Here is a 22,155-nt window from a genome sequence, read left to right on the forward strand (position 1 = left end):
TCCTAACAGTGAGGACAATTAACCAGTGGAACAGCTTCCCTCCGGAAATCCTGGGCGCTCTATCAATAGAGATTTTTAAAAAGAGGCTAGACAGTCACTTGTTGTTCTGTACCAGCCTGCTACCGGCCCTGCAGAAAAGGCAGGGACAACCCCTTTACAACCGGCAAGAGGCTGGAATTACGCCTGCCAAATTTATAGCTACAAAAACAAACAAGACACGAACCAAGAAACCGGAGCTTTAAGAAACATGAACCATCCGAGCGGTTGCCTTCAGCAAACCAGCCCTCCCAGACATTCCCCTTAAATAGAGTTCAGGGCGTGGCTTCTCTCTGCCTCCTTCCGAGAAGCCCCATTGCCTTCCTCTGTTTACTCCTAATTGACTGCCTCCTGCGTCGGGCGTCCTTGAACAGGGCCAGCTGTGGGTCATCTTCATCCACACTGTCAGGCTCACACAGCTGGGTCTCCGTGGTGACCAAGTGGGAGGGGCCTGGCTGAGGGCTCTCATCAGCAAGATCTTCAACCCCCTCAGCAAGGTCTTCAACACCCCCCTCCTCCTCTGAGTCGTCCGACCCAACTGCCGAACCAACAGGCTGACCCTGAATCACAACACTTGTCTGAAATGGTATAGGTTCTCTTGCTTGAGCAGGGGGCTGAACTAGAAGACCTCCACGGTCCCTTCCAGCTCTATTCTATTCTAAATATTCTAAATGCATCAAAAAAGGCTACGATCCCTCATTCCACAATCACTTTTCCATCCATTTAAAAACAAACAACCCCCCCCCCCCAAAGCTTGGAAAAAAAACCTAGCAATATTTCTCATCCACGCATTCAGAAATGCAAACAATACTTTTGAGTACACGTCCAGAGCAGGTAAAATCACCTGCCGAAATCCACCGCAATTGCTTGTATTCTGTGTACATAAAACCAGATAGATTTCTCCAGGTTAATACCGCAGAAGAGATATTATGATTTACAAAAAAAGCATTGTACATGTCAAGGAATGTCAGATGATGCGTGCACATGTCATGAGCCAGAAAACATACGTGAACCAGAAAGTTAAGGCTGAAAGTAAATGTTTCATTTCCATTGAGAAAATAGATTAAGTATCCATATTTTCCGTTCAATCAGACAAGTGCATGCTCTTGCATTATTTACTTACAGTTCCACCCAAGTGCTTTTCCACAAAGAAAACAGTCGCATGAATTTATGGCCTCATTTTATATCTCTGTTGACTCCTGCATTAGGTTTTTCTAAACTAAACCTAATGCAGAATATTAGGATGGATATGAGAGTCTTTTACTGTCTAGAAATGAACGACACTTTATCTTCTTATACAACAGATACTTTTACTAGACAACGAGCATCCTGGTTTGGTGACCTGGTTATCTTCTGATATTTGAACCCATTCCACAAAGGCTTGTTGTTACTCAGATTGACTAGAGCATATGGGGACTGTAGTCCTAAACTTCTTGAGAGCGCTCAGTAGCATTACAGACAAATACATAAGAAAGGTCCATCAAAACAAATGAGAAAAATGGAATTTTGGCTGGAAACAGTAAAGCAAGTTTTCACCACAAAGACAACTGAAGACCTTAATCTGAGATGGGTACTAGTTAGTTTTGGGAAAGTCTCAACAGGCTATAAGTGTTGTTGGGTTGAATTGTGTAGAAATTGTGTAGAATTGTTGGAGAAAACAAGTAGGTCACCTTTCCTGGTCTCATCATGTTCACAGTTTGCTACCTGATGTTGTATAATTAAAATACATGCACAATTCATTAGCTTTGGAAGTGGCTAAGCTGTTTAAGTTGAGTCATTAATGAAGCGGGGAGGAATGAATTGACTGTCCAGCTGAGTTGTTTTGTGCAGATGCGTTATGTCATAAAAAAGGGGGGGCAACAACTAGCTAGAGGTTACCCACATTTGTACAGTATCTGCCTCTTTGAAATAGCTTTTCAAGATGATTAAGTGGAGGATGGTAAAGGTGCATTGTGCCACTTGCCAAGTCCTCGTGAAAAAAAATAATCCATAACTTTACTGAACTGATTTGATTCCCCGACGAGAACAGAGTGATCAACTCTGCGTTCTGGGATCTTTGGAAAGGAATACTGGGGCAAGCTAGATATCAAAACAACAACCAACACCAAGCAAGGCTTATTTTTTTACATGACAGAAGATAATTACTTGATAGGAAGGTGTGCATTGGACTTGTGTTAGAAGTACCAAGGCATTTCTGGGTTGAAAGGATTAGCCAGTGAGATCCCTGTTGCCTGGGAAATGCCCAGTTGGAAGCAAATGACCCTGGTCTCAAACATGGGTTTGCTAACCTCCAGCCCAGCATCCTAACCATGGGAGTTTAAATTTACTGACAAAGAGTTAAAGGGTAATTTAAATTTAACACAGAAAGAGTTGGCCACAGAAGCAGTATGCTCAATCACGTATTTGGGTAGTAGACCATGTTGCTCTGATAAAACAAACAAACAAGCAAAAAAAAAACAACACCTAGCCATGGGAGACACCATACTCCTTGACAGGAAGGATGCTTAGCATGGATGAAATGGCCCTGCTCTGCATTATAAATTATTGTTTAAAATATTACTGATGTAAAAAGGTAAAGGTAAAGGTTCCCCCGCACATGCGTGCTAGTCGTTTCCGACTCTAGGGGCCGGTGCTCATCTCCGTTTCAAAGCCGAAGAGCCAGCGCTTGTCTGAGGACGTCTCCGTGGTCATGTGGCCGGCATGACTAGACGCCAAAGGCGCACGGAACGCTGTTACCTTCCCACCATAGTGGTCCCTATTTTTCTAATTGCATTTTTACGTGCTTTCAAACTGCTAGGTTGGCAGAAGCTGGGATGAGTAACAGGCGCTCACTCTGTTACGCGGCACTCGGGATTCGACCCGCCAAACTGCCGACCTTCTGATCGACAAGCTGAGTGTCCTAACCCACTGAGCCACTGCATCCCCCTGATATTATTGATGTACTGTACCTATGTATAAAAATGCACACCATCAAGCCGGCTTCTGGAGAGGTAATCAAGTAGAAAACCATGGTATTATTAGAGTACCTCAAGGCTCCCTAAATCTTGGTTTCTGTAACATTTAATGCCTTCCAAGAAATGCTGTTCTTTCTTTAGTGTTATGTACTTAAGACATTATCCCAATCAATCTCACTTCATGGGTCATTCAAATGATCCAAAGAAATGTGGTGGAGATTGTTAACTATTCTTTGCTGTTTTGCTTTCAGATTTTACTCATAGGTCTTTAAGAAAACTTCCTTATGCTGAAGAATTACGCCCTTACAAGGCAGGAGAAGAAGCAATGAGTGGAAACTAGTCAAGGAGAGAAGCAACCTAGAACTAAGGAGGAATTTCCTGACAGTTAGAACAATTAACCAGTGGAACAACCTGACTCCAGAAGTGGTGGATGCTCCAACACTGGAAGTTTTTTAAGAAGAGACTGGACAGCCATTTGTCTGAAATGGTATAGGGTTTCCTGCCAGAGCAGGGGGTTGGACTAGATGACCTCCAAGGTACCTTCCAATTCTGTTATTCAGTTAAATGGAAGAATTGAATTCTATTTTAATCACAGGGTTTCTCAGTTGAACACGGTCAGCTTGTGAAGGTAAGTGAGGCTATTTTTAGATTTTCTCCGGACTCATACAGGCTAGAGAGCAGACAGACAAAGGAAAACAGTGAAGTCTGGAATGGTTACGGCCTAGCACAAGCCTGATTCTTTATGAAACAATGTTGGGTGGACTCCTTGATGTTCTCTGAGCTTGGTTGTTTTCTTGAAGATGATTCTTCATTTTCATCACCTAGGGCAGGGGTAGGCAACCTTGGCTCTTTTATGACTCGTGGACTTCAACTCCCAGAATTCCTGAGCCGGCATGGCTCAGCTTGGAAACCTCTCCTTTTCTCCTCAGCATGGCTGACTCAGGAATTCTGCGAGTTGAAGTCCACGAGTCATGAAAAAGCCAAGGTTGCCTACCCCTGAACTAGGGTAATGAACTAGACTGCACTGACGATGTTACCTAGTTGGGTAACATAACATCTGCAAGAAAACCAGCGAGCTCACAGAGCACCAAGGTCCACATAGTTCAACCATGTTCTACAAATATTCTCTTCCACTGGAACGTTGTTAGATTTCAAAAGTCAGAGAACTGCACAACAGCTTCATGACATTTCTTAATAAACTTCTTCCTGGCTAATCGTATTGATTTAATGCTCCCTTCTTCCAATCCTAGGTCCAAGACTCTAACATAATATTTATCCGAGCTATGTTCTCCATGGCAGAATTTTCCGGAAGCCACCATAGAATGAGTTTCTCAAGACAGCCATCAACCTCCCATCCTTTCCTTGTTGGAAATGATGCTAGGACAATCAGGTCAATTTTTATCCTGCTTTTCCCGTTATCAAAAAAGAAGCCTACTGTTATGTATAAGATAGTTAAATTTTGCATTGCAGCTATTAAGATAAAATTCCACTGAATGACATCTGTGGCGAGGAAGAATAAATGCCAAGCCCGGGGTATGTTATGTTACAAGCTATATCACTGGAATTTTACATACATTGTTAAAAAGGTTTTTATTGTGCTATATTATTGTAATGCAATTTCGCTGTCCAACTCGTTTATTCTTCTCACTGTTGATTGAATAAATTTGTGGCTGTGTGTTTACAGCTTCTCTCTTCCTCATACTGTTTAGCTGGCACTCCCATATTCAACTGTTATCAGGATACTGAATGAATGCAAAGTAAACAGGGCTGTTGCCCCCTTGCCTGTTACAGGTAAAGTTCTTGATTTACGACCACAAAGGAGCCCAAAATTTTGGTTGCTAAGCGAGACAGTTTTGCAGTGGCCTTTTTTGCCAGACGGTGGCTCAGTGGGTTAGGACACTGAGCTTGTCGATCAGAAGGTCGGCAGTTTGGCGGGTCGAATCCCGAAGCCGCGTAACAGAGTGAGCGCCTGTTACTCGTCCCAGCTTCTGCCAACCTAGCAGTTCGAAAGCACGTAAAAATGCAAGTAGAAAAATAGGGACCACTCTGGTAGGAAGGTAACAGCGTTCCGTGCGCCTTTGGCGTCTAGTCATGCCGGCCACATGACCACGGAGACATCCTCGGACAAGCGCTGGCTCTCCGGCTTTGAAACGGAGATGAGCACCGGCCCCTAGAGTCAGAAACGACTAGCACGCATGTGCAGGGGAACCTTTACCTTTACCTTTTTGCCAGACAGTCATATGTGTGAAAACCAGTGGTAAGTCACTTTTTTCCCTTCCTGTCGTGATTGCAAATGGTCCCTACATGCTATAACTGTACTACAAATTTTATAAAAATGTCCAGGTGTCATATTATTAACACTTACAACAACTGCTCTGTGATTGTTGGTCTACATCTAGCTGGGGGTCTTGGCCTTTGTTCGGAGAATTTTTGCAAATTCTCGTACCTCTGATTGTCCGCAAGCTAGTTCTGTACCAATGTGTCCATTGTAGGCTGTCGTTACACCCTGTTGTTATTTCACATAGTTCTTGACATCCCTGTCTGTGCCTATCCCAAAGGTGCTTTTCCCAAAAGGCAACTGGACTTAACGTGTTTGTTTTTTTCCCCTTCCTCTGAACACGTTTCACTTCTCATCCGAGAAGCTTCTTCAATTCAGTTCAATTGAGAACAGAAGAAGCTTCTTGGATGAGAAGCAAAATCTTTTCAAAGAAAAACAAACAAACACAAAAACAAGAAAGTCCAGTTGCCTTTTGGAACCATGACCTGGAGGACTGAGAATCTTCATAGACATTCTTTCTCTGTCTATTTATTGAAATTGTTTTTGGTGCACCTACTGTCATATATGTATCTCCTTGTTTCCAATGTGTGGCCCTATCAAGAATGTCCGTTCCATTGCTCAGAGCATAAAATGGGTTCTGCAGACTTTTTGTTCCAACTGGCAGGCCTATGTTGTGTTCATGCCGATTCTACATTTAACCACATATCAATTACCCCAAGTAGAAAACTTTTTTTTTTATTAAAGAGTTTTACAAAAAAAATTTACAATACATATTCCCAAAACCCACCCACCCCAAACCACCCCCCTTCCCCCGCACTTCTCAGAGCTGAATACAGGGTTATAGATATAATAATCATATTCTAACTAAAATTATCCATTATAAAGTTAACCAAATTCATAATGTGCTTTAACTCCCCTTTAACATAGATACATTCAAATTATTAAAAACATAATAATAATAACTTAAACAAAAATATACCCCAAGTATATTTGTAGGGAGGGATAGGTAGGGGAGGGGGAGGGGGGATTGTTAAAGATAAAATGTATTTTAAAACTTTTCAATAAAAAAAAATATACCCCAAGTAGAAAACTTATGTCCCGCCTTATTTTGCTACATCTGCTGCCAAGTCTACATCTATCCAGGAACCCTGAAGTTCCGTGGCATTCCGGGGTGAATTTTCACAGGATGAGGTCCAAAGCTGATCTCGTGAGGTCTCAAACAACTAAGCAAATTCAGACCTGGTTACTATTTGGATGGGACAACTAGGAACCCCCCAGTTCCAATAACAGATCTCATTGGCTTCACAGTTTGACTATAATATAATCCATTATAACGGCAATAAAAACTGCCATCAAGTTGATTGAATGGAAAATTAGAAAAGGGTTTTTTTAAAAAAAATGTAATTCATTTTTAATTTTGACATCCTTAATATGACTCAGCTAATTAATAAAGTACAAGATATTGCATTTGCAACATGGGCCCTTTTATCCACAACTCTGTGTGGTCAAATTAATTCCCTGGCGTGTTAGGAAAAGAGCAGAAATTAGGAGAAAACATTATATGAAGCATCAGTGTCAAAATGTTTCCTGGATCTGAATTCACTCCTTTGTAAAGGTAAAGGTAAAGGTTTCCCCCGCACATGCGTGCTAGTCGTTTCCAACTCTAGGGGCCGGTGCTCATCTCCGTTTCAAAGCCGAAGAGCCAGCGCTTGTCCGAGGACATCTCCATGGTCATGTGGCCGGCATGACTAGATGCCAAAGGCGCACGGAACGCTGTTACCTTCCCACCGTAGTGGTCCCTATTTTTCTACTTGCATTTTTACCTGCTTTCGAACTGCTAGGTTGGCAGAAGCTGGGACGAGTAACAGGCGCTCACTCTGCTACGCGGCACTCGGGATTCGACCCGCCAAACTGCTGACCTTCTGATCGACAAGCTCAGCGTCCTAACCCACTGAGATGATGACTATTCACAGTTTAATGTGTTTTATTTTTCCCCCTGAACATTCAATAACGAAATGCAAGCAATAAAAGACATCTAATCAGACAGGTATCTGAACTCCTGTTACAGTTTATTCATCAAATGCGATTAGAGTTGTCCTCAAAGCGACGGCCTTAATCCACAACTTAAAGTCATGTTGCACTATTGTCACAGATCTCTTTTGATCCCAAGGATCCCAAGGATCTTCTCCCCTAGAAGATACCTAGGATACCAGGAAGTTTCTTGGGATCTTCTGCCTTAGAAATGGAAAATAAAATGTCCTAGAAGATCCCTATGGATTTCTGCCATATTGAAGGAAGAAACACACAAAAATGTGCTTCTTTTAGCACACAGTTCTAAACCTTGTCTCTCCTGAAATAAACACACACATACACAAACACACACAGAGGGGGGGGACAATGTGTACTTCTCTGCCACCAAAACACTATCCAAACCCAATCTAGTGGCAAGGACGTTATTCTCCCAAATGTGTAGACGAAGATCCTAAGTGTGTTTTGACAAGCATGTGGAGTTGTATAGGAGGATTGTTGCCGATTAAAAAAAGTTTCATTTCATTTTTGCAAACACTGTAAAAGCAAAACGAAATGAAACAAAACATTATTATTGTTGTGGGAATCAGGACGTTGGTCACTGGGCTGGAGACAGAAGCTGAAGATCTTAGTTAAAAATCAAGCACAGACTTATAATGGAATTGTCCTTCCCTGTATCCAGGGCTTTTTTTCTCATAGAACGCTCAGAACGGAGTTCCGGCACCTTTTTTGGATGGAACCTTGTAAGGTAGGCAAGGCGGGTTGTATGACATGTTTGAGTTCCGGCACCTTTTTCTTTTACAAAAAAAGCACTGCCTGTATCTATGACCATTGTGCATGCTACATAAAACCTCTTCTTTCCCCAGCATCTTATCAAAGAAATATTAAGCAGCAAGGAATTCAGCGTTTTCTGAGCTGTCATCGGCAGCATGATGTTCTGGTTCACTGCAGCTGCAACCTAATTCCAATTTGATTTTTTTTTTGAAAACAACAACAAAAACAACAGATGTTTTGCAATGTTTTTTAAAATAGAATTGCTTATGTTAATTTGATACCCTGCTACACTTCATAGATGGCAACAGGGACGTGGTGAAAGCACCTCACTGTATAATAATAATAATAATAATAATAATAATAATAATAATAATAATAATAATAATAATAATAATAATAATAATAATAATAATAAAGTTGGAAGGGACCTTGGAGGTCATCTAGTCCAACCCTCTGCTCAGGCAGGAAACCCGATACCATTTCAGACAAATGGCTGTCCAGTCTCTTCTTAAAAACTTCCAGTGTTGGAGCATTCACCGCTTCTGGAGGCAAGCTGTTCCACTGGTTAATTGTTCTAACTGTCAGGAAGTTTCTCCTTAGTTCTAGGTTGCTTCTCTCCTTGATGAGTTTCCATCCGTTGCTCCTTGTCTTGCCTTCGGGCGCTTTGGAGAATAGCTTGACTCCCTCTTCTTTGGGGAAGCCCCTGAGATATTGGAAGACTGCTATCATGTCACCCCTCGTCCTTCTCTTCGTTAAACTAGACATGCCCAATTCCAGCAACCGTTCTTATATGTTTTAGCCTCCAGTCCCCTGATCATCTTTGTTGCTCTTCTCTGTACTCTTTCTAGAGTCTCGACATCTTTTTTTACATCGTGGTGACCAAAACTGGATGCAGGATTCCAGGTGTGGCCTTACCAACGCCTTGTAAAGTGGTATTAGTACTTCACTTGATTATCATCTCCCCCCCCCCTTTTTTTCATGAATCCTCTCTTGGAAGCTGTCAGTTGTGGGTTAAATTCATTTCCGGTGACCTGTGTGAAGTACTTTCCAGACATCTTCTCACAGCAAACTTCTGGAGAACTAGAGAAATTTCATGTCTCTAACTAACCCACTTGAAGCTCATCTTTCCCACCCCTTATTCTAATGACAAGATGAAAACAAAAAGGCACACAGCTGCCAGATTTTCATGCTGACAATCAAACCAAATGGAACTTAAAAGGAGCAATGCAACAACATACAGAAATGTAACAACATTTTCAAGTTATGGAAAGGTTGTTTCATTCAGCAAAGCGTATTGATCAGGAAAGATGTTTGGCAAAAAAGAAAGAAAGAAAGAAAGAAAGAAAGAAAGAAAGAAAGAAAGAAAGAAAGAAAGAAAGAAAGAAAGAAAGAAAGAAAGAAAGAAAGAAAGAAAGAAAGAAAGAGAAAGAAAGAAAGGCTAAAGTGAGAATTAAGAAATTAGTTGACGGGATTGCCCTGAGGGAATATTTTTTAAAAAAATAAACATCTGTTTGAATATGGTTAAAGAAATAGAAAGATTTTGGATATAAATGAAGATTAGTTTATGAGGGACGAACCCCTCAAGTAACAAAGTATTTTTTCTTTATTTTTTCCCCTTTGTGTTTTGTTTTTTGACATGAGAAATATAAAAACGTTGGGATGGTTTACATAAAAGAAATATTTTCTCTGGGTTTTTTCCCCATCTTAAGATATGAGAAATGTAAAAGTGTTGGGATGGCTTGTATGAGAAAAAAAAAAGACTTAAATGCTTAAGTGTAACTAATTTTGAGAAAATCTTAACCAGTAAAAATGCTTGGAATATTGTGGGGAAAACAAATTTAAATAAGAATTTTGTAAACAGGATCTATGACGAAGCAATCAAGATGATCAATTAGTCAAGAATAAAGAGAAAACAAGAATTATATGAGACTAAAAAAAATATGTTTTTTATAATGGTTTTGATTCATTAAAGGGGAAATTGTATTATCAATTAGATGATTTAATATGGTGGGAAATAGATAACTTTCAGGAAATAGAACAAGATTGCATTCAAATAGATAAAATGTGTATTTTGGATAGTATAATTTGTTATGAAGTGAGAAAGGGGAATCTTGGCTACCCAAAGTTTGAAAATTATAAATATTAAAGGTTAAATTTGAATATTGATGAGAAATTAAAAAAAAATGATAAAAATGGACTGAATGTAATTAAGATATGTATAAGTTAAAAAAATATTGATAAATGCAATCATGTTTTTTTACTGAGTTGATATAAACTGTACTTAGCTTGAATATGAGACAGTAAATGTTAAGGGAAAAAGAGAAGAAATATCTGATGTTGTAACCTGAGATTTGCACTAAAGATTTTGTTATGTAATTATTGATTAACACACACACACACACACACACCTATATATAAAGGAAAATAAAAAGGGAATGTCAAAGTTACACCCCAGGCAGATAGACAGAATAGTTTTTAAGTGAAAAACACAAGCAGAAATATAAAAGGTTTTTCAAAGTCTCCATTCAGGTAGAGAATTCCAAAGTAAAGTCACTGCTCTTTTTTTTTCCTTTCCCCTTTGATCCACACTGTTTTTCCTTTTTTTCCCCTCCTTCCTCATTTTCTTATTATCTTTATTTTCATTTGTATTTTATCTGACGATAAACTTCAACATTTTTTTTAAAGTGTAGATTATAAACTATTCTGCCTCACTGAAAGTTTGATCTCTACTGGAGGTGGTCTACAGCTACACCAGCATATAAATTCTCATGAAGAATTACTCACACTAAAATCTCAGGTTCATTCTGGCCACGCAGACATTTTCTCTTATTAAATGGGATAAAGAAGGACAGATGTTCAGCCTACATGCCAGGTTATACAGATGGTGACTTACACTTCTTGTGGCAGCTTGAATTTAGATCAGTTCAATTGAGTGCTTGTTCAAAACAAAAATCCTCCTGAATTTTATTCTGTCTGTTTTTAATTGAGTTTGGGGAAAGAGGACTTGCTTTCAAAATTTTATCCAAGAAGAGAAGTTTGATGAAACTCTCATAGAGAAGGAATGGAATGGAATGAGAAATAGAAATAGAAATAGAAACAAGAATAAGAATAGAATAGAATAGAATAGAATAGAATAGAATAGAATAGAATAGAATAGAATAGAATAGAATAGAATAGAATAGAATAGAATATGGAATATGGAATATGGAATAGAATAGAATAGAATAGAATAGAATAGAATAGAATAGAATAGAATAGAATAGAATAGAATAGAATAGAATAGAATAGAATAGAATAGAATAGAATAGAATAGAATATGGAATATGGAATATGGAATATGGAATATGGAATATGGAATATGGAATATGGAATATGGAATATGGAATATGGAATATGGAGTATGGAATATGGAATATGGAATATGGAATATGGAATAGAATAGAATAGAATGGAATGGAATGGAATAGAATAGAATAGAATAGAATAGAATAGAATAGAATAGAATAGAATAGAATAGAATAGAATAGAATAGAATAGAATAGAATAGAATAGAATAGAATAGAATATGGAATATGGAATAGAGTAGAGTAGAGTAGAGTAGAATAGAATAGAATAGAATAGAATAGAATAGAATAGAATAGAATAGAATAGAATAGAATAGAATAGAATAGAATAGAATAGAATAGAATAGAATAGAATAGAATATGGAATATGGAATATGGAATATGGAATATGGAATATAGAATAGAATAGAATAGAATAGAATAGAATAGAATAGAATAGAATAGAATAGAATAGAATAGAATAGAATAGAATAGAATAGAATAGAATTAGAATAACAGAGTTGGAAGGGACCTTGGAGGTCTTCTAGTCCAACCCCCTGCTCAGGCAGGAAAGCCTATACCATTTCAGACAAATGGTTGTGCAATCTCTTCTTAAAAATATGCTTCCAGTGTTGGAGCATTGACAACTTCTGGAGGCAAGTTGTTCCACAGTTCTAACTGTCAGGAAATTTCTTCTTCCATCTGTTGCTTCTTCTCCTGCCTTCAGGTGCTTTGGAGAATAGCTTGACCCCCTCTTCTTTGTGGCAGCCCCTGAGATATTGGAAGACTGCCATCATTAGACTACTAGACATACCCAATTCCAGCAACCATTCTTCCTATGTTGCAGCCTCCAGTCCCCTGACCATCCTTGTAGCTCTTCTCTGTATTCTTTCTAGAGTGTCAACATCTTTTTTACATCATGGTGACCAAAACTGGATCAGTATTCCAAGTTTTAGCAGGGGGCCAAGTTGGAACTCTGTGTGTGTGTGTGTGAATATCCTCTTTTCCACTGTATACTTTTTATTTATTCCTCAAGAGAGGTCAGAAAATCAGACCTGTCTCAATTCATCGGCACCTTGCTTAACAATGGGAATTCTGGTGCCCATTCTGCTCATAAGCTAAGGATTGCCTGCACCGAACTGTTTCAGAGTGATACCAAGGCTGAAGGTTCATTCTCCGAGCTTCTGGCTTGGTTTCCAAACGTTTCATTACTAGGCTAGGAACATCTTCAGTGGAGTTTAGGGGATGTCAATGTCAGTGTTCTTCTGTTTCTCAGGGCTTCAGGTTTGGGTGTGCTGTGTGAGGGTGTTGTGAAGGGTCAGGGGTGGGTGTGTCAAGGGAGGGTCCTGTAATGGATCTTGTGATGGGGCAGGTGTGTCAAGTGAGGGTCCTGTGATGGGTCTTGTGATGGGCCGGGGTGGGTGTGTCAAGGGAGGGTCCTGTAATGGGTCTTGTGATGGGTCAGGTGTGAGTGTGTCAAGGGAGGGTCCTGTAATGGATCTTGTGATGGGTCAAGTTTGGGTGTGTCAAGGGAGGGTTCTGTAATGGATCTTGTGATGGGGCAGGTGTGGGTGTGTCAAGTGAGGGTCCTGTGATAGGTCTTGTGATGGGTCAGGGGTGGGTGTGTCAAGGGAGGGTCCTGTAATGGGTCTTGTGATGGGTCAAGTTTGGGTGTGTCAAGGGAGGAACCTGTAAAGGATCTTGTGATGGGTCAAGTTTGGGTGTGTCAAGTGATGGGTCTTGTGATGGGTCAGGTGTGGATGTGTCGAGTGAGGATCCTGTAATGGTTCTTGTGATGGGTCAGGTGTTGGTCATCAGTGATGCTCTTATGATGAATCTTGTGATGGGGAGGTCACACCATGTGAGGGCCATTGGGAGGTGAGCTGCTGGTGGGTGGTAGAGAGGACCTTGTGTTTGTCAGTTGAGGATCAATGCTGTCTCTGGCTGGCTGTGTGGTTGATTTGGATTCTGAGGGGCTTGTAGGCTCGTTGTAGGTCAATATATATATCAATACCTCTGCTCTCCCTGACCATTTTGCAAGTTCAAAAGGAAAAAGGAATACGCAGAGAAAAGCCAAATTTTCAGGCTCTCTGAGAATAAGGCAGAACAACAGAAACAGAACATATGGGGGAAAGAAGAATTGCAGCCCTTTTGGGCCAACATTAATTTGGAATGCATCATTGGAAAACTTTACCAACCATCCACTCTAAGGATCTTTTTGACTGTAGGGAACTGCTTCTCCGGGCTTCCCAGCGTGTTTTTAGATTGAACATTGATATAAAAGGGCATAAGGAAGGATTATAAACCTACCTTTCTCTTAATTACATGCTCCAACCCAGTGGGCATGTCTGTTAAACCAACGTCTCTGCCTGGCAGTGTCTGCTTGGAAGCTACAACCCTCGATTAGGTAATCAGATCGAGTTCATTTGCTCTTCCCTAATTTAACTAACAAGTTATTTATTTACACCAGTTCTCTGTCTCCCCGGGAAGTTTGAGCTGCATTTCAATCAATGATGGTTGCGTTTCGTCATGGGGAGACAGGAAATAAGATGGGAGCGAGAAAGCTCACCACCGCACGGGGACCTCTTGGCTTTGAAGGAGCAGAACAAACAGAAAGCAATTTCAACTTTTAATTATTTATACCATTTAATTTTAATATAAGAGCTGGAGGGAATGATTAGGGTAAAGTTGGGCAAATGCATTTCTTCTTTCCCCCCCCCTCAAAGAACACTAAAAGCTTGCAGCTCACAATTTTGCAGCACAGAAAGATGGCATAACAGTAAGGGGTCCTTTTTACCTGGGAGTGATTTGAATTAGGATTTCAGATCAAGATGAGGATTTTGTAGTAAAAGGTAAAGGTTCCCCCGCACATGCGTGCTAGTCGTTTCCGACTCTAGGGGCCGGTGCTCATCTCCGTTTCAAAGCCGAAGAGCCGGCGCTTGTCCGAGGACGTCTCCGTGGTCATGTGGCCGGCATGACTAGACGCCAAAGGCGCACGGAACGCTGTTACCTTCCCACCGTAGTGGTCCCTATTTTTCTACTTGCATTTTTACGTGCTTTCGAACTGCTAGGTTGGCAGAAGCTGGGACGAGTAGCAGGCGCTCACTCTGTTACACGGGTTCAAATGTGCAGCAAACGATGTTCAGGTGAGACAAAATCAGAAATGGAAGCAGAATAACAGAGTTTGAAGGGACTTTGGAAGTCTCCTAGTCCAAACCTCTTCTCAAAGCGATAGGCTCTATATGGGCCTAGACTTGAAAAGGAACTGGAAGCTACAGTTGGTACAAAATATGACCAGATTTATTTCATAGGGAGCATTGAATAGAATAGAGCTGGGAGGAACCTTGGAGATCTTCTTGTCCAGCCCCCCTAACCCTAACCATTTCAGACAAGTGACTATCCAGTCTCTTCTTAAAAATCTCCAGTGATGGAGTGCCCAAGATTTCTGGAGGCAACTTCTGTTCCACTGGTTAATTGTCCTCACTGTCAGGAAGTTTCTCCTTAATTCCAGGTTGCTTCTCTGTTTGGTCATTCTCCAACCATTGTTTCTCATCCTTCCCTCTGGTGCTTTGGAGAATAGTTTGACCCCCTCTTCTTTGTGTAAAGGTAAAGGTAAAGATTCCCCTGCACATGTGTGCTAGTGGTTTCTGACTCTAGGGGCTGGTGCTCATCTCCATTTCAAAGCCGAAGAGCCAGCGCTTGTCCGAGGACGTCTCCGTGGTCATGTGGCCAGCATGACTAGACGCCAAAGGCGCACAGAACGCTGTTACCTTCCCACCGGAGTGGTCCCTATTTTTCTACTTGCATTTTTATGTGCTTTTGAACTGCTAGGTTGGCAGAAGCTGGGACGAGTAACAGGCGCTCACTCTGCTATGCGGCAGTCGGGATTCGACCCACAGCCTCTCAAATACTGGAACACTGCTATCATGTCACCCCTGTTTCTTCTTTTCTGTAGACTAGCCAAACCTAAGTCCTGGAGCCATCCTATCCTATCCTATCCTATCCTATCCTATCCTATCCTATCCTATCCTATCCTATCCTATCCTATCCTATCCTATCCTTGCTCCATTCTATTCTATTCCTGCTCTATTCTATTCTAAACAATCCTTGAGGTAGGATTTAGACTGAGAGTAACTGACATAATTTCAGTGTAAAGATATTCCCCTCTTTTGGTCAAACTCTATGCTGGGCAATTTCTTAGTAGTCAAGATGATTGCTCTAGAATAAATGTGATTATGGAGTGAAACCTGCATGCTCTCTAGAGGAGATGTCTGCAAACTATGTTTATTCTACAGTAGTCTCCTAGTGTGGCTAGTATTGAATAGGTAAAATGAGACTAGAAGAAAACCTTTCCCTTTTTTTCCAAAAGGGGTCATTAATATCTTTCCTTGTCTGCTGTTCATATTGTCTTGGAAACAGAAGAAAATTGATGTTCTAAATTTGACTTGGATACATCTATCTGCTTGCCTGTTTATTGATAATAATCAACCTAAAAATGGGAAATTTTGTTTAAAAGAGATATATCAAACGTCAGCTTTGAGAGAGGTATTGGCAATATCTGACAGCTTAATGTGTAAAATATGAACATCAGTAAAGTTTAAGTCATCTGTAAGATCTGTTTTCAAAACTTTTTAAAACTTACCAGACCAAATTTCTCTATGACAAATTCCTCTAAAGTGTTGACTTTAAGTCTGGTCAAATTTCAACTGAGAGAGATTATACTAAGCTATAGGAATACATTTACTACATATATACATCCTTAATTCACTCTGTTCCTGGCTTTGATTAATACAGTTGTTCATAATCAGATGGGGGAGCTGTATCAGAAAAGGTACGTGTCAGGTCCTATCAAACAATGCCATCTTGTTGGACCTTCTCAAGGGTAGTATTTGAACTATAGATCAATATCCCTCAGAGATTTAAATGACACTAACCCTGTCTTCCTTCCTTCCTTCCTTCCTTCCTTCCTTCCTTCCTTCCTTCCTTCCTTCCTTCCTTCCTTCCTTCCTTCCTTCCTTCCTTCCTTCCTTCCTTCCTTCCGTCCTACATTTATTTGCTGCCTATCTCACCATAAGGTGATTCTGGTCAGCTTACAACATTAAAAGAGACAAAATTAAAGCAAAGTTGCTATCTTGGCAGTTAAGGCCACCAGGCTAAGGAGAAAAGGAATAGTAGAATCTGCCTGATGGGACAAATTATGTAACACACACACACACACACACACACACACACACACACACAATTTGGCTAATTATGCTAAAATTTCTTCTCTATGTTGTTAGCCATTTTTATGTATTGAGACATAAAGGTTAAAATATTTCAATATTATTATGATTTAAATGTTAATGTATTAGTTTTAGATTTAAATAATAAGGTCTTGTTTGGGAAATGCGTGCGTGAACTGCTGTTACATGTAATATTTATTCAGGAAACTATTTAGTGATTTGCTAAAAAAATGAAGTATTAATGAGTATAGGATGAATTACAGAAAGAATAATAAACTACAGAAGAACTCTGAATATCAGTACTTGGGACAATCTGGAGGACCACTAAATCTTTCCTTTGTCTCTTTCTCTTTCTCCCTCTCTCTCTTTCTCTTTCACTTCTTCTCGCTATTTTTCCTTTGCCTTCTCCCTCTCCTCCCGTTCTCTCTTTCTTCCAATCTCATGTTGCCATCTAGACATTTTGTAACATTTTTTCATTTCACATCTCCAGCCATGATTATGATTCCCATGCTATTGTGACTACAAATTCCAAGAGCCGTAACTCCATCTCATCTCCAAAACAACCTGGTTGAGGAAAACTGTGCACATAGTAATACCGTAGTATGCTGTCAGACCCCTCAGTTGTATTTGCCTACATATTATTGCTTTGTCTGTGTATTTCTTTTCAGGGCATGCCATTGGGAGGGGGGGTGATTGGGGTGGGGGGAAACTGTGTCTGCCTTGCTCTGCTCTGTCCACTCTGAAGAGCCCTCCCTCCACTAGAAAGGAATGTGGCTTGAAAAACATCTGTCTTATCTCCAGACACTGGATCCTGGGACCGTTGGGAAACGAAACTGAGAGAGACCTTGAGAAGGGCGCTAAATCATTAGGTTCTCAAAACAATCTAGCACCTATGGATTGGCGTGATTTCAACCAGACAGTTGGGCAGTTGGACACTGGAGCTGGGGATGTAACCTTTTGAGTGCGAATTCTTCAGACCTTGCTTTGCTCTACTGCTATCACTAACTCTCAATAAAGGTTCCTTTTGAAACAATGCATGTTTCAAGAGTTTTGCTTTCTTGGGAAACCTAAATGAGGCAGGTCCTTACATGTACTCCGAAAACAACCAAAGTGGCATCATTTATGCATGAAAGATACAATCAGTAGACTTGGAAGAACACTAAGCCTTCCAGAAGGTCAAAAATTCTCTGGAATAGTTAGACCAGAAGTCATAACCAGAGAGTCCCAGTTCTACTGAGTTGTGGTCTGTATTGGGGTAGGAGTGCTTCCTGTGATCCTAAGTAGATTTGGTGTTTTTCAGTTCATGGTGTTATGAATCAAACAACAATTCAAGAACCATTGAAAAGAGATCAGTTAAGACTATAAACTGAAACATTTTCTAAAGATGTTCTCTCATAACTGAAAGACACAGAAAGAAAGCTACATTGGAGAAGAAATGTGAGACTGCAAGACTCTCATTGGCCACACCTATGAAAATGAGCTTTTGAAAAATGGATAAGTGATACTCCAGTTTCCTGTCTGTTAACAAGTGGAAAGTTGAAAGCATAACACCTCTGAAAATCCAACATTAACTTCCCTGTCTTTTTTCACCCATTTCATTCACAGTTGTCTCTAAACCCCAAATTGGACAGAAGGCAAATGGATTGTTTAATTGATTCTGTAGTGGCATACATAAAAGAGAGAGAGAGAGAGAGAGAGAGAGAGAGAGAGAGAGAGAGAGAGAGAGAGAGAGAGAGAGAGAGAAATAAAAACCTCACAGTCCTAGAAAAGCTTTGGAATGGTTTCAAAACTGCCCTTTGAATTTCTGAAACAAATCTTAATGTTACAAAGCTGAACATGGCTTAAGGCAGATGGTGAGGTGGTAATGGAGGTTTCATTCATTCGTCCTTCTTGGCTGAGAATTTTGGATGCAAAGCAAATTCTGGGAACCATTTTTTAAGTTACATATCCTGAACTTCACAACAGCAGGTTTTAGACTTCAGTCTACATTCTGCTAGAGTAGGACTAACACGGTAACACTCTCGTTGATTTTAATGGATCTGGATTTCACCCGCAGAGAAGGAAATGAAATTCCTTATGATGAAAATACCATATTGCTTGCAGCAAAAAGCAGCAACATTCACAAGTACGCACCGTTCTAAAATCCCCCCAAAAGAAAATCAAAGCTGTTGGCAGCTTGGTTGGAAAGGTGGCATTGTGCAAAGGTGTCAGCATTGCCTTCAGTGTAGGGTTAACATTGCCAATTATAAAACGATTCCCAGAGATTGTACAAAGAACATTGTGCCCAGATCAGAAGGCAGAGATTGATAAAAGTTTAACAGTGGTCTACACAAAACAAATGGCTAAATGCACAGCATTGAAATCTTGACCCACTTCTCTATCTGAAATGACTATTTTTAACCTAATTGTCAGGTTGATAATGGTCCAGTTCAGCTCAGGAGAAAATGATGGAAATGGCAGTAAGAAAGGCAAACTATATTCAGTCCTAATAATAGCTTATACCGGTGTTTCTCAACCTTGGCCATGAGAAGACATCTGGACTTCAACTCCCAGAATTCCCCAGCCAGACATCTTCAAGTAACCCAGGTTGAGAAACAATGGCTTTTATCCATCTCTTTTGTGATATAATATGCAGTTTGAACACCTGCTTAGTCTCCAGTGTTTTTATTTAATCCATGAATTTGTCAGAGACTGACTTGGAATGGCAGCATAGGGCAAGGGTGTTTTGCACAGACTCCTGATAGTTGAGCACTCCATTATCAAGTCCAAGCCCAGAGAGGAGACCTAATTGAATTCAGTCCTATAATTGTTTGAACCTAAGGGACACGCTGACCTTGTTGATCAGAAGGTCGGCAGTTTGGCAGGTCAAATCCCGAGTGCCGTGTAACAGAGTGAGTGCCTGTTACTCATCCCAGCTTCTGCCCACCTAGCAGTTCAAAACCACGTAAAGATGCAAGTAGAAAAATAGGGACCACTCCGGTGGGAAGGTAACAGCGTTCCGTGCGCCTTTGGCGTCTAGTCATGCCGGCCACGTGACCACGGAGACATCCTCGGACAAGCGCTGGCTCTTCGGCTTTGAAACGGAGATGAGCACCGGCCCCTAGAGTCAGAAACGACTAGCACGCATGTGCGGGGGAACCTTTACCTTTACCTTTTTAATGGACAGAATCTTGCCAGACTAAAGTTTTAACTTTCTAACCTACTGGATATATACTGAAAAATTTTAGGGTCCCCTGAATCTCTTCCCCATTCTCAATCCAGCTCAGGACTGTGCAGTCTCTTAATCAAGTTGGCTGGGAAATTCTGGGAGTTGAAGTCCACACAACAGTTGTCAAGGTTGAGAAACACTGCTTTAGCATGTAGGAATCAAAATGATTTATTGTAACATTGCTTCACCATAGACCTTTGGGTTACAAACTCCCCCCCCCCTTTTCTGACGATTTCAAGGGCTGTGCTTTAAGCTATGTTCCAAAGGTACCACTAATAAACACTCTTAATTTCAATAAAAGAGAGTCTAGTATATAAGTCCTACTGAAAGTAATGGTTAAGCTAAGCCAAAAGATAAGACAGTGAGTTGCAATCAAGTTCAAACCTTTAACTGCTTACACCTAATGACCAGACTCTTGCCAGACTAAAGTTGTAATCTTGTAAGCTTCCCAGCATGTTTTGTGAAATTGAGCTTTCTTTTATCAACCAACATTGGCAAGCCTCAATGCTGAAGACGACATTACCACAAATAAAATTATCGAAAGCATTAACCACCTTTTCAAAAGGAATGTCAACAATAACCTACAATCATTGTGCCAGGACTGTGAAATTTAGGACATGCTGTTAACCGCTTGGCTCTCTGTGTTTCCACACATTGCAAAATAGGCATCCATGCCACAAAGCAGCTTTGGTAATTGCATAGAAATCCTCATCTCCTCTCTGTATCAGGGCAGATTGTGGGGCCCTTGTTCCTGCTGAAATGTACCACTCCTGATGATATTAGGGATTATGTTTGCATGGGGAATTGAGGAAAGTGGTGGTGAGATGCTAGGAGGAAGAGGCAACCTGAGCATAATCCCGGGAAGCATTTTTATTGGTGTCTGTGTTTGAGAATGCTTTTGAATTCAGATCCATTCCTCAGGTCTCATTTGACACCTGTCTAGGTCCTGTCCCTTCCTGCTCCTGTCTGCTCACTAATTTTTCCTTCACATAATCTTAAATTCTTCTCTTGACTTTATGATTCCATTCCATTTTAGCAGCATTTAAACTGTTGTCTTACGGCTCCTTTTCATTGTCTGCCAGATATAATGAGCATATAAACCCCTCCCTCCCTCCCTCCCTTCCTTCCTTCCTTTCTTCCTTCCTCCCTCCCTTCCTTCCTTCCTTCCTTCCTCCCTTCCTCCCTCCCTCCCTCCCTCCCTTCCCTTTATCTCCATTTCCATCTGTCCATCTCCCCATCTTCATTATTTCTACAAACCTAACACCGTGGCCTGATTCTGGCTACAGAGCAACAGCCATCCAGGGTTCTGTCCAGCCTTATGAGGAATGATAGTAGAGAGTAGTAGGGCGAGCAACTTCGTAGACTCAGGAGTCATAACTTGAGCTCCTGAAAAAAATCAAGGGCTGCGATCCTTCTCCTGCACTCTGCAGGCCTTTCACGATTTCACCATCCGTCAATCCAATTCCAGCTCCCTCAAAAAGGATTGAAAAACACCCTTCCAGATTAAAAGCATTAGCTTCAGCTGAATCAGCTGCATTGCACAATGCTTTGGGGGGGGGAAAAAAGAACCCAATACTTATCTTCCTGTCTCTGCATTTTGCTAAACCTTCGGAGAAGGTTTTGGTGTCTGTAATGTTTTCTCCGTTGATTGTCACAGTGTCCAGCTTTCTTCATACTGCCCGGGACATTATTGAAACACTCAGTTCAAGAAACCCGAATGAAATGAATTTCTCAGAGAATGGACAGATTCTGCTTTGCTGTGATTTAAATCAATATCCTGAGAAGCCACTAGAGCCTGCATGTGATAGCACCTTTTACTTTTCCCAATGGGGAGGAATTTGGAAAAAAAATGGTTTCAGTTTTTAATATTTTTTAATCCATTTTGTAATTATGATATAAGGGAGAGGAACCACTTTTTGTTACACTGAGTTACATTTAGGCAAAAGTCTGAGAGACTCAGGTGGTTAAGAAATTAGATAGATAGATAGATAGATAGATAGATAGATAGATAGATAGATAGATAGATAGATAGATAGATAGATAGATAGATAGATAGATAGATAGATAGATGGATGGATGGATGGATGGATGGATGGATGGATGGATGGATGGATGGATGGATGGATGGATGGATGGATAGATAGATAGATAGATAGATAGATAGATAGATAGATAGATAGATAGATAGATAGAATGATAGATAGAATGATAGAATGATAGATAGATAGATAGATAGATAGATAGATAGATAGATAGATAGATAGATAGATAGATAGATAGATAGATAGATAGATAGATAGATAGATAGAATGATAGATAGAATGATAGA

General features: G+C 40.4%; 1 protein-coding gene and 1 long non-coding RNA gene across 2 annotated transcripts in view; one reads left to right on the top strand and one right to left on the bottom strand.

Moving 5' to 3' along the window:
- Nucleotides 1-22,155, bottom strand: part of NRG3 (neuregulin 3) — a gene marked incomplete at its 5' end in the record, with an annotated part of 601,033 nt that overhangs the window by 38,357 nt on the left and 540,521 nt on the right. The gene's annotated exons all lie outside the window — the stretch shown is intronic.
- LOC308669198 overlaps nt 9,320-22,155 on the top strand; it is a 119,577-nt gene continuing 106,741 nt past the window's right edge. The window contains exon 1 of the long non-coding RNA XR_014026721.1: nt 9,320-9,513. This is a non-coding gene — a long non-coding RNA (uncharacterized lncRNA). The remainder of the gene's footprint in view (nt 9,514-22,155) is intronic.

Source organism: Vipera berus (assembly GCF_964194415.1).
Source record: "Vipera berus genome assembly, chromosome: 5".
NCBI classification, from domain to species: Eukaryota; Metazoa; Chordata; class Lepidosauria; order Squamata; family Viperidae; genus Vipera; species Vipera berus.